This window comes from the organism of the source record quoted next, unplaced genomic scaffold (genome assembly GCF_019419815.1).
Source record: "Pyrus x bretschneideri cultivar Hongxiangsu unplaced genomic scaffold, Pyrus_bretschneideri_v1 Contig9, whole genome shotgun sequence".
Classification (NCBI taxonomy): Eukaryota; Viridiplantae; Streptophyta; class Magnoliopsida; order Rosales; family Rosaceae; genus Pyrus; species Pyrus x bretschneideri.
This window is the reverse complement of record NW_025999831.1, coordinates 6692114-6702870: the sequence shown is the minus strand read 5'-3', so window position 1 is coordinate 6702870 and position 10757 is coordinate 6692114. Positions and strand designations below refer to the sequence as shown.

Here is a 10757-nt window from a genome sequence, read left to right as displayed (position 1 = left end):
AACTCAATGGACATTACCTAATTTACAAGTAGCAAAAAATAGACAACCAGATAGAGTACAAATATATGAAACTAGTATAGGTAAAGCAACAATTAAGTTTAGTAGTTATAAGTAACTAGAAAATATATAAGAGGACGAGAGTGAGATCGAAAATGAGAGTATTCATATGGCTTTTGATAATTTAGATATTAATTTAGTTGAGCAAAATTTTGATCATATTGTAGATAAACTTATAGAAGATATTGATCATTTAGATGAAGAACAATACTTAGAAAAATATAAGACATATGATTTAGGACTACATAGAATTTCAGATGAAGAGATGAAAAAATTAATCTTAGAAATAGAAGTAGAACATATTTTAGGATCAAAAGAATATAATAATTTATTAGAATTGAAAGTAGAATGTAATCTAGCAAATTAAAGTACTAAATCAGGAGTAGAAAATCCAGGATACACAGGTAGAACTGAATAACAATTTTTGAGACCAATAAATGAACGATATAAAGAAAAAGCTGGAGTAAATTACATAGAAGAAAATATGATGAAACCACCTAGAAAAAATAGGATTCCATATTTGAGAGGATCAGAACAAATTAATATAGCAGGAAATATATTAAATTTAAATAATGTAGATCCACAAGATTGGGAAAGAACGATTGAGATATGAGAGAAATGTTATGTACATGCAGCATCAATGTTAGACTTTAGTAATTTCCAAATATGTTAGATTACCTTGAGCATACTTTAAATGGTTTAGGTTTTGATTATTTGCAGTCATGGAAAGTTCAAAATCCTGAACAGTATTAGGTAACTAAAACACATTTTAATATTGATGATTTTGTTACTTTGATTAAACAAGAATTTTTAGATCACAATATGTTAGATGGTAGAAGCGAACAAGAACAAATAAGAGCAATTAGAAATTTAGAACAATTACAATTTTGTGATTTACAATATATAGCTGAGTATACAACAGACTTCTTTAAATATTTAGGAAGAACATGTAGAATTAGTGATATTAATTTAGTAGATACTTATATGACAAAAATAAAAGGACAAATAGGAGAAAAGATTTGGAATGAATGGCAAAAGCATCTAAAGAAAAAATGATATTGTAATAGGACCTAGAATTCAACATGTATATGATATACTTAGACAAGAGTGTAGTTAAATAAAAGTTAAGAGGCAAATTAGGAAACAATCTTATATGAGATGTAAAAATATAGATTTACCACAATAGTATGGTTGTCATAAGAAGAATAAGCATAAGAAAATATACAAAAAGAAATATACGTCATATAAACCCTACAAATAGCATAAGAATTTCAGCATAAGACCTTCAAGAACATATAGGAAAAGGAAATATATTTTGAAACAATTTAGTAAAAGAAGTGGCATACCTTGGATTAGAAAATATAAAGCACCAAAAGACAAGAGTAGTTGTAAACGTTATTCATGTGGAGAAGTAAGACATATTAAACCAAAGTGTCCAAAATTAAGTAAACAACCTAGAGAAAAAGTACATTTGATGGAGTTGTTTAAGTTATAAGAAGATGTAGATATACAGTCAATAGATAGCTTAGATGATTTAAGTAATAATGAGAGTATTTATAGTATAGAGAGTATTAACATGATAGATTCAGATTTAAGTAATTCAAGTAGTGATTTAGAAGAGTATATGTGTGCATTCATAGAAGAACAGTATGAAGAAGTATAAGTATATAAATTTAGGTTAGCCAGAAAAATGTCATAAGTGTAGTAAATTAGTTGTAAATAAATATTATAATACATATTCACTGTTGTGTGAAAAATGTTATAGTAATAGGTTATTAGAAGTTAATTTAGCATAATCACAAGAAAATACTGCAATATTAGGAAATATTGTTCATAGTATAGAAAAGCAAAAAAATAGTTCTTTAATTACCATAAATTGTGAAATAGAATTAGCAAAAGAATATAAGATACAAACAACAGCTATGATGGATACATGAAGTACAAAGAGTGTAATAAGAGAAGAGTTAGTACTAGAAAAATATAGAAAAAAATTAGCAAAACCAGTGAGAATAACACAGTTTGATGAAAGACAAGTTTATTTAACACATTGCATTAATAATGAGTCTATTACAGTAGAAAAACAACAATTTAATTTACTATTAACATTTGTTTCACCAATAGGATCATACCCATTCATCTTGGGTCTAAACTTTTGTGAAAAGTTTGCAAGGTTTTTTTTATTTATGAATCCTAACATAACATTTTTCAAGAGAGTTATTACAATAGCTGATCAAAGTAATACTGTGGAAGCATATAAAAGTATAAGTATAGAAGAGCTTAGTGGTCAAGATAATTATTATTTAGAGAACTCAAAAGAAACTGATGAGCATATAATATAGAAGAGTTTGATGAAGAAATATTTGAACATGAATATCCAATTTTAGAAGAAATGACTCATATAGAAATATTACAGTTAGATAGACCAAAGAGTTTAGAAGAATTGTTACAATTAGCATAACAAACTAGAATTATACGAGAAGGCCCACAGTTACATTGGAGTAAAAATAAAATATTAGTAAAATCAGATATAATTAACCCAGATTTAACCATTAAGACAGCTGATATGCCTTGTAGTTTATTAGATAAACAAGAGTTTGAGCAACAAATAAAAGAATTGTTAAATTTAAAAGTGATTAGACCCTTTAAGTTTAGACATAGATCACCAGCATTTATTGTGAAAAAACATTCAGAACTAAAGAGAGGTAACGTTAGAATAGTTTATAATTACAATAGTTAGAATAGTTTATAATTACAATAGATTAAATGATAATTGTAACATCCCACATCGTCCAGGAGAGTGGATTATGTAAGCCTTATATGTATATTCTCATCTCTATCTAGCACGAGGCCTTTTAGGAGTTCACTGGCTTCGGATTCCATGGGAATTCCGAAGTTAAGCGAGTAGCATGTGAGAGCACTTCCATGATGGGTGACTCATTGGGAAGTTCTCGTGTGAGTTCCTAGAAACAAAACCGTGAGGGCGTGGTCGGGGCCCAAAGAGGACAATATCGTGCTACGATAGAGTCGAGCTCGGGATGTGGTGGGGGCCCGGGTCTGGATGTGACAATAATACCTATGAAGATAGTTATAAGTTATCAAATAAGGATGAGCTTATAAATAAAATTCAAGAGAGTAAATATTTTAGCAAATTTGATTGTAAATCAGGGTTTGGCAATATACAATTAGCAGAACAATCAATTGAGTGGACAACTTTTACTTGTCCAAAATGACATTTTGAGTGACTTGTTATGCCATTTGAACTTAAAAATGCTCCATCGATCTTTCAAAGAAAGATGGACCAAATTTTCAAGAAATATGATAATTTTTGTAGTGTTTATGTAGACGATATTTTAGTACATAATAAAAATCGAAATGAACATAGGAAGCACTTAGAGATAGTTTTACAAGAATTTATCAATAATGGAATTGTGATTAACAAAAATAAAATAGCATTAGAAAAGTAAAATATAAATTTTTAGGATTGTATATTAAGTCAGGTACAATACAATTATAAGATCATATAGCTAAAAGGGTCTTAAAATTTTCAAATAAGTTAGAAAATAAAAAAAACAGTTACAACCATTTTTGGGATTGTTAAATTATGCAAGAAATTTTATCCCATATTTAGTAAGAAACATAGCAGTATTACATAGTAAAACTAGCAAAATAGGACAAAAATATTTTAATAGTGAAGATATTAAATTAGTTCAAAATATAAAGGAAGAAATTATTCAACTCAAACCATTAACATTATCATTAGATGATAGCTACAAAATAGTTGAAACAGATGATTCATCATTAGGATGAACATGTATACTATACCAGAAAAAGCATAAGGAGTCACCAAAGTTTAAAGAACAAGCTTGTAGATATTCATCAGGAAATTTTAATGATATACAGTCAAGATTACAATCAATATATTTAGAAATTTTAGGAATAATTAACCCACTTGAGGCATTTTCTTTATTTTTACATAATGAAGTATTTACAATTAGAACAGATTATCAAAATATAGTTTCTCATTATAATAAGATACATGCTAATAAACAAGCAGCCCGAAGATAGGTTAATTTTATTGATTCAATTATAGGAAATGATTTTAAACCAATTTTTGAACATATAAAAGGTAGTGACAATATATTAGTTGATATCTTATCAAGATTAATTCGCTGAACATGAATGGAATATCGTGGACCATCATCCTCAAATAACACAAGACCACAAGGCAGAAGAGCATATTTCAATAGCATAATAATGCACCATGGACCTCCATCATTCAATGGATTCCAAAATAACATAAGCAGACCAACATCACCACCAATACATACTTTCAACTTCAATGGTACTCTTGTTGAATGAATCATAAATCCAACTCTGAATTATAGGTTAAGGGTACCAAAACTCTCTAATAAGCAATAATTTATCTTAGATAATTTTTGGAATATCCAAATCAAACAGCCAAGCATGAGGTTAAGTCATGAAAAACTAATCAAAACCTTAGAACAAGAGTTTGATAGCTTTAATTTTAATTTCATCAAAGTCATCATCATATTTATTCTCTTAAGCACAACCTTCAAGTCATTTCTAGATACCATAAGTCATTACTTAGTAAGTTTACCAAAATGAACCAAGAACTTCAATCTCTTAGAATGCAATAAAAGGCAAGTGACACCTTGAAAAGAGAATTGAAAATAGGTTTGGAAACTGATTAGCATAAGAATAAAGAAAAATAGGTTATTGAACTCATAGAACAAGAGGCTAATGAGCTCATAGAAGAGATTAAAATTGAGCTCTTAGAAGAAGACATTGAAATGGAGCAGCATCAAAATAATGAGTAGTATCAGCATCTGAGTGACAAAGAAAAACAAGAAAGATATGAAAGTTTTCTTAGGAATATATCTTTAGACTGAGTAATAGATGATATCGTATTAAAAGAAATTTCAAAAGCAAAATTAAGAATAATGTCACAAGATATGCAAAATATGATCCTGAACAGAGCATCACAGTCCATGAAAGAGTTACAATTACAATTATAATGTGCTTTATATCAGTCCATCTTTGATCCAAAATCAAGGATGAATATTATTGCAAAAATGTATCCACCATGTCTTTGTGATAGTACATATATAGAGTTGTATTTGTAAACCAAAAGTTAGCATAGCTATGGCCATGATTAACATGAGAGATTTTAGACCATGACATTTTAGTTATGAGCATTAGAAAAAACATAATGTAGTAGAAGTTACCCTAGCCTTACTATTAGAGTTTGGCTATCTTGATCAAATATTCATTAATCATATTTTCCAACTAGAATAATTTCCTGGAAAACTTATTAAAGTAGTAGAAGATTATTTAGAACAGTAGAAACAAATTTGCATAAGTTTTATTAGCAGTCATCTAGATTGGTATGAACATATGCATAAGGAGAAAATTAGGCATATAACCATGATTAATAAAGAGTCATTTAGAATATCCTCTATCTTCCCACATAAGTGGACTCATTCATATAAAAATATTCTAAGATTTTGAGGGATCGAAATGCTAGCCTTAGATGAGTTTGAAGATTTTAGGTATGATATGTTACTAGTAGCAGAAAAAGAAGAAATGCATATTTACAGTAAGACAAAACTTAGTTATCAGCCCTACTGGAAGTCTCAAATTTTCAAAGGAGAAACAACAAATATGTATTACAAGTTGAAAGAAAATAGAGAAAGAGATGCATAGATAGTAGAAGGCGATGAACAGTACTAGAACAATTTAACAGAAGAAAAGTTGCATAATATCAACAACATGATGGAAGCATAAAGAGCTAGCAGCAAATTAACATACGTTAAATAGCATCATGCAAAATAATGTATTTTAATCAGACAGAAATGTCAACATTATTATGAACCCTACTACAATAATAAAATAATGGCATTAGAGTAAATAAAGAGAAGAGTTTGATCTACTATAGACTTTTCATACATAGAATGTCATTTTGATTAAGAATGAATAGTGGAAAGCTCTTTTTATTAAGACTTCCTAAAGAAAATCACTACCAAGTCTAATTTTTATGTTAAAATCATCTCACTTCTTAGCCAAAGAAAATTTTATTTCCAACGCATCAACCTTTGAATGGAAACTGACGCAAATATTAAAGACATGGTAAAACCATACTACGAAACCTTATTATATGAAAGCTATATAGTGAGAAAATATACCTATAGCACTCCACTCCACTAAGAAACAGGAAAGAAAGAACTAGATGTTACAATACACTGTAAAACCCTGAACCAAATTCATAAAGCCTTTAACACACACAACCTACGCAATGACGAATGGCAGGACAGTCAACATGAAATCCTCATAAGTGAAGGTTCCCATACCAGTGTACGCTTTGTCCTTCTCCTTAAACTTCTCCGTTAATCCCTGCAAGACACAAGAATCAGAAAACAAAACATTCCATTAAGTATACAGTTTATCGGTTAACCCACTGCTTGTCCTCTTGAGATAATGAAAGCCATGTTTGCAAGATGTTAATGTTGTGAAAACCAGTGATGAACAACGATTTTATGGTTTCCCAGAGGAGAAATAAAGCAAAGAAAAAATAAAGGAAAATTAACGAAAAATCCAAATTTTTTTTAGTTTTAATGAAAAAAGACAAAATAAAGGTGCACTTAATAGTATCAGGAAGGTAAAAATGTGATTTTTTGTTAAAAGTAAATAGTACCAGAAGTGTTTCGTTAAAACTCCCAAAAGATAAAGGATTGTTTGTTCTCTTTTTGAAATGCTTGTCAACTAACTGCAGCAATAATTTGAAGTTTTGACTACTCAATCATGCAAACTGCGCATAAATCAGAATAAACTTGCACGCCGCCGCTTTTAAAATACGCTAGATAGCAAGAACAGATTAATAAAGCTCAAAGATCAAAGCAGGAGTAAAATTTAAAGCCAAATGACTGAGTAGATGTTCCCTAATTAAAACTATAAATTACGTACACAAAATATATGCCTTAGTGAAAATGGAACTCACCTTAACTGTCAGACAGCACCTGCGTCTTACCAAAACAAACGAACAAGGAATAATCAGACATTGATAAGCTGTTAGGTAAACTAAATTTGTAAACTAAATGATGTTATAAACAAGAAATAAACATGTTAATCATCAATTTTCATATCATTTAGTTTACATATTTAGTCTATAAATTTAGTCTTCCTATCATTACCCTATAAAATATTATCAAAAGTAAATGCAATAAATATCTAATGCTTAAGAATTTGATCCTCAAACCAATCCCACAGAAGAATGACAGCAAAAAAAAAAAAAAAAAAAAAAAAAGGAAAAGGAAACGTACTCGATGAAATTGTCATATTCAATGGCCTTCTTTCTGCCTCCAGTCTTGTCGAATTTAGAGACCAGCAGTTCCAAAATTACAGGTGAGACGGCAAATCCCAGATTCAGCAGTCCATGTCTCAACTCATTTGCATCAATTGACCCATTTCTGTCTCGGTCAAACCTATCAAATATACCCCGATCAACCACACCAATTACAAAACAGTTAATTTCCAACAAACATTAAAACACAAAATCTCAGAGGCCGTGGGATAACCATGTCGTTTTGAGTTTTTATTTTACAGTTTTTGGTTTTAGTGTTTAGTTTTCATTTTTTTAAAACTAAAACTAAAATTTTGTAGGGTAACTACTTACAGTTTTTAAAAAAAATGAAAACTAAAACAAAAAAGTGAACTCAATGCTATAATTTGGAAGGTTTTTTACTTCTCTCACACTCTTTTAATTTTTTTACCGTTAGATCGAATGAATTTAACAATATCAATGGATAAAAATTAATTAGAAGTGTGGAAGAAGTAAAGAGGATGTGTGGATAGCACACCATTTTGAAAACTCAAGAAAGTAGTTTTTAAGTTTTGATTTTTAGTTTTCCAAAAACTCAAGAAACTAGTTTTGAATTTTTGATTTTTTCGTTTTCATTTTCTGAAAACTGAAATACTACCTAATACATTTTAGTTTTTAATTTAAAAAACTGAAAATAAAATGCTATCAAACGGCCCAAAAACAAAAGCTAAAAAGAAAAGACGGGATTTCTGGGGATTGCCCTCCAACTTCGAAGATTGTAGAAAAGTGCAGCGACCCACTCCCTTCTTTCCCAACACACACACACACACACACACACACAATAAACATCATTATTATCTAGTAGTGAATTGAGCTACACTGAAAGCTAGAAAGATAAATTGTAGCAAATTAGCATATTAATAGTGGTGTCCCCGTCCACTAATGAAATGTCATGCTTTGTAAAAAAAAAAACTTACATATGATATGATGGACTAAGTCACCATGATGGCGATGGTCTCTTTGCAAATAGGTAATTCTTTGAAACGAGAATATTATTATTCACCACTCTTAAAAGATGGTAACGTTCACCACTTTATTTATCACAATGAGTTTACATTTTGAGATCTGGACAATTGATAGACATAAATATCAGAAATTAAACTCATTCAACAGTATTAAGTAGATGGTGAGCATAAATTTCAAACTCGACGAGAAATTTACACAGATATGCATGCATGGATTGTTAGGGTATGTAAATTGTTACCGACCTTCCTGGTGTTGGTCTAGGTAAAGGGGTACATGAGAAGATGAACAGTCCTCAAACTGAAGCTCTGATTGTACGACGACAGAGCTCTCTGCATCTCCTTGTTGTCGATGAAGCCGCTGCCGTCCTGATCTACCAGCTGAAAGCAAGCTACGATTTCCGGATCCGTGCCCGGTGGGAACACCGACGGAACCAAAGCCGCGAACAGGCTGCCGTAACTCGGAGCAGGCGTGGGGTATCCGCCTCCGCCGGCTTGATTCTTGTGAGGCTTAGCTGGATTGTGCGGCTTCTCTGGCTTGTACGAAGAGCCGTACGGTGCAGACGGAGCACCGTAGGGTTGGGCTGTCTGGTGCTGTTGGTGTTGGAGCTGCCCTTGCGGCGGTGCACCGTAGGGTTGACCTGGAGGTGAAGCGCTGCCGTAGCTGTAGCCGTAGCCATAGCCATAGCCGGGAGGAGGGTGTGAGTAGCCTGACATTCTCTTTTGTTCTTGTAGAAGATCTGAAAATTGGTTTAGGAGTGTGTGCAGAATTTGAAACTGATCGGGATGGATATATGTATGATTCCAGTTTCAGGCTCGGATCTGGAAAGGCGTGGTAATTACCGGCACTTTCTAGTTTTTAGAATATATGCCTCGTCAACAGCTTCCTACCATCCTCACAAATCTTCACAAAAACCTTTTTATTAAAAAAAATACTTAGACAACCTTTCTATAATCAAAGCATTTTTACATTACTAGTTTTCCTCAGCGCACTTGCGAAAGATTTTTTTTTTTTCAACCATTGCACGCTACACATGACGTATAGAATTTTATTTTATTTTTCACATTTATATTTGGGAATAGACTGAATCAATGACCTAATTGACAACTAAAAAAATATTTCAAACTCTTCTTTACGTTACGAGTAGCGCGCTGTGAAGTAGAGCTTTTTCCACCTGTGACATGAAAAAAGGAATCATGCACACTCCAATTCGTTACAAAATTCACTGAATCTAAATAACTAATGTTGCCGATATACCATACAAATTAGTAAGCACAAGCAAAGAAACTACCGTTTGAGAATAAAACGATTCCACTTGTATTATCATCCAATATTCTGAAAACCCATAAAATGGAAGATAAATTTTCAAAATTGTTAGGGATACAAATTCTCAAACCTGTAGATGGTGATTAAACCACAAACTCACTCAAACATTTGATTCAGATCGATTTTGGATCTTGATTTCTTCTTTTTGCCGCAACAATTTTTTCATGGAGTTTTACATTCTTTGTGATTGCATGTGCAAAACATGAAAAAAGTTAAGGTTCCACCATAAAACTAATTGTCAATTTGGGGAGAAGTCCAACTTACATATAAACCCATGCAAGATCCCTCCTCTTATTAATATGGGATTCATTCTCAACACGCGCCCTTCACGTGCGGCAAATTTTCAAGTCTAACACATGTGGGCAGCACAACGAGGTGACATAGAGCACGTGTAGCCGTTTGGCTTCACATGTGGGACAACCTGCTCTGATATCATGAAGAAAGTTGAGGTTTCATCATAAAACCAACTTACTTATAAGTCTATGCAAGATCCCTCCTCTTATCCTGATGGGATTCATTCTCAACACAACATTCGCTTCGGCTTTCAAAATGCTTGTTCCCATCTATAAAAGAAATGTTTAAAATTCTTAACTGCTAAGAATGTTTTCTTCAAGAATAAAAGTCGTGCCCAAGTCTCTTAAATTAAGGAAAACCTTCAAGCATCTTAAAAAAGATTCCAAAAGAAGTTACAGTCAACCTTCTTAATTCTTCAGAGAGTATACTGCGTGATAAAATTCTAAAAGAGAGGAGCAATTCTTGTATCTATGATCCACTATGCAAGTGAATGAAAAACCGTCCACTGATTTTCATTTGTGTGGGATGACGCCGACGGCTTCTTTTCGTTTCGAGTATGCTGGTTCTTCTTGAACGATAGTGAGAAGAAAACTGCTTTTATTATTTTTTAATTTCAGCTTTTGATGACAAAAGTATCCCTGTTATTATAGGTCTAATTTACTGAATTATATAAAAGACAGAGAGAGAGAGAGGGAGTGCGGCATAGTAGAGAGAAAGAGAG

General features: G+C 31.7%; 1 pseudogene; it reads right to left on the bottom strand.

Moving 5' to 3' along the window:
* Positions 1-6363: 6363 nt before the first annotated feature.
* Positions 6364-9472, bottom strand: LOC103953234 (annotated as a pseudogene).
* Between the last annotated feature and the right edge of the window lie 1285 nt (positions 9473-10757).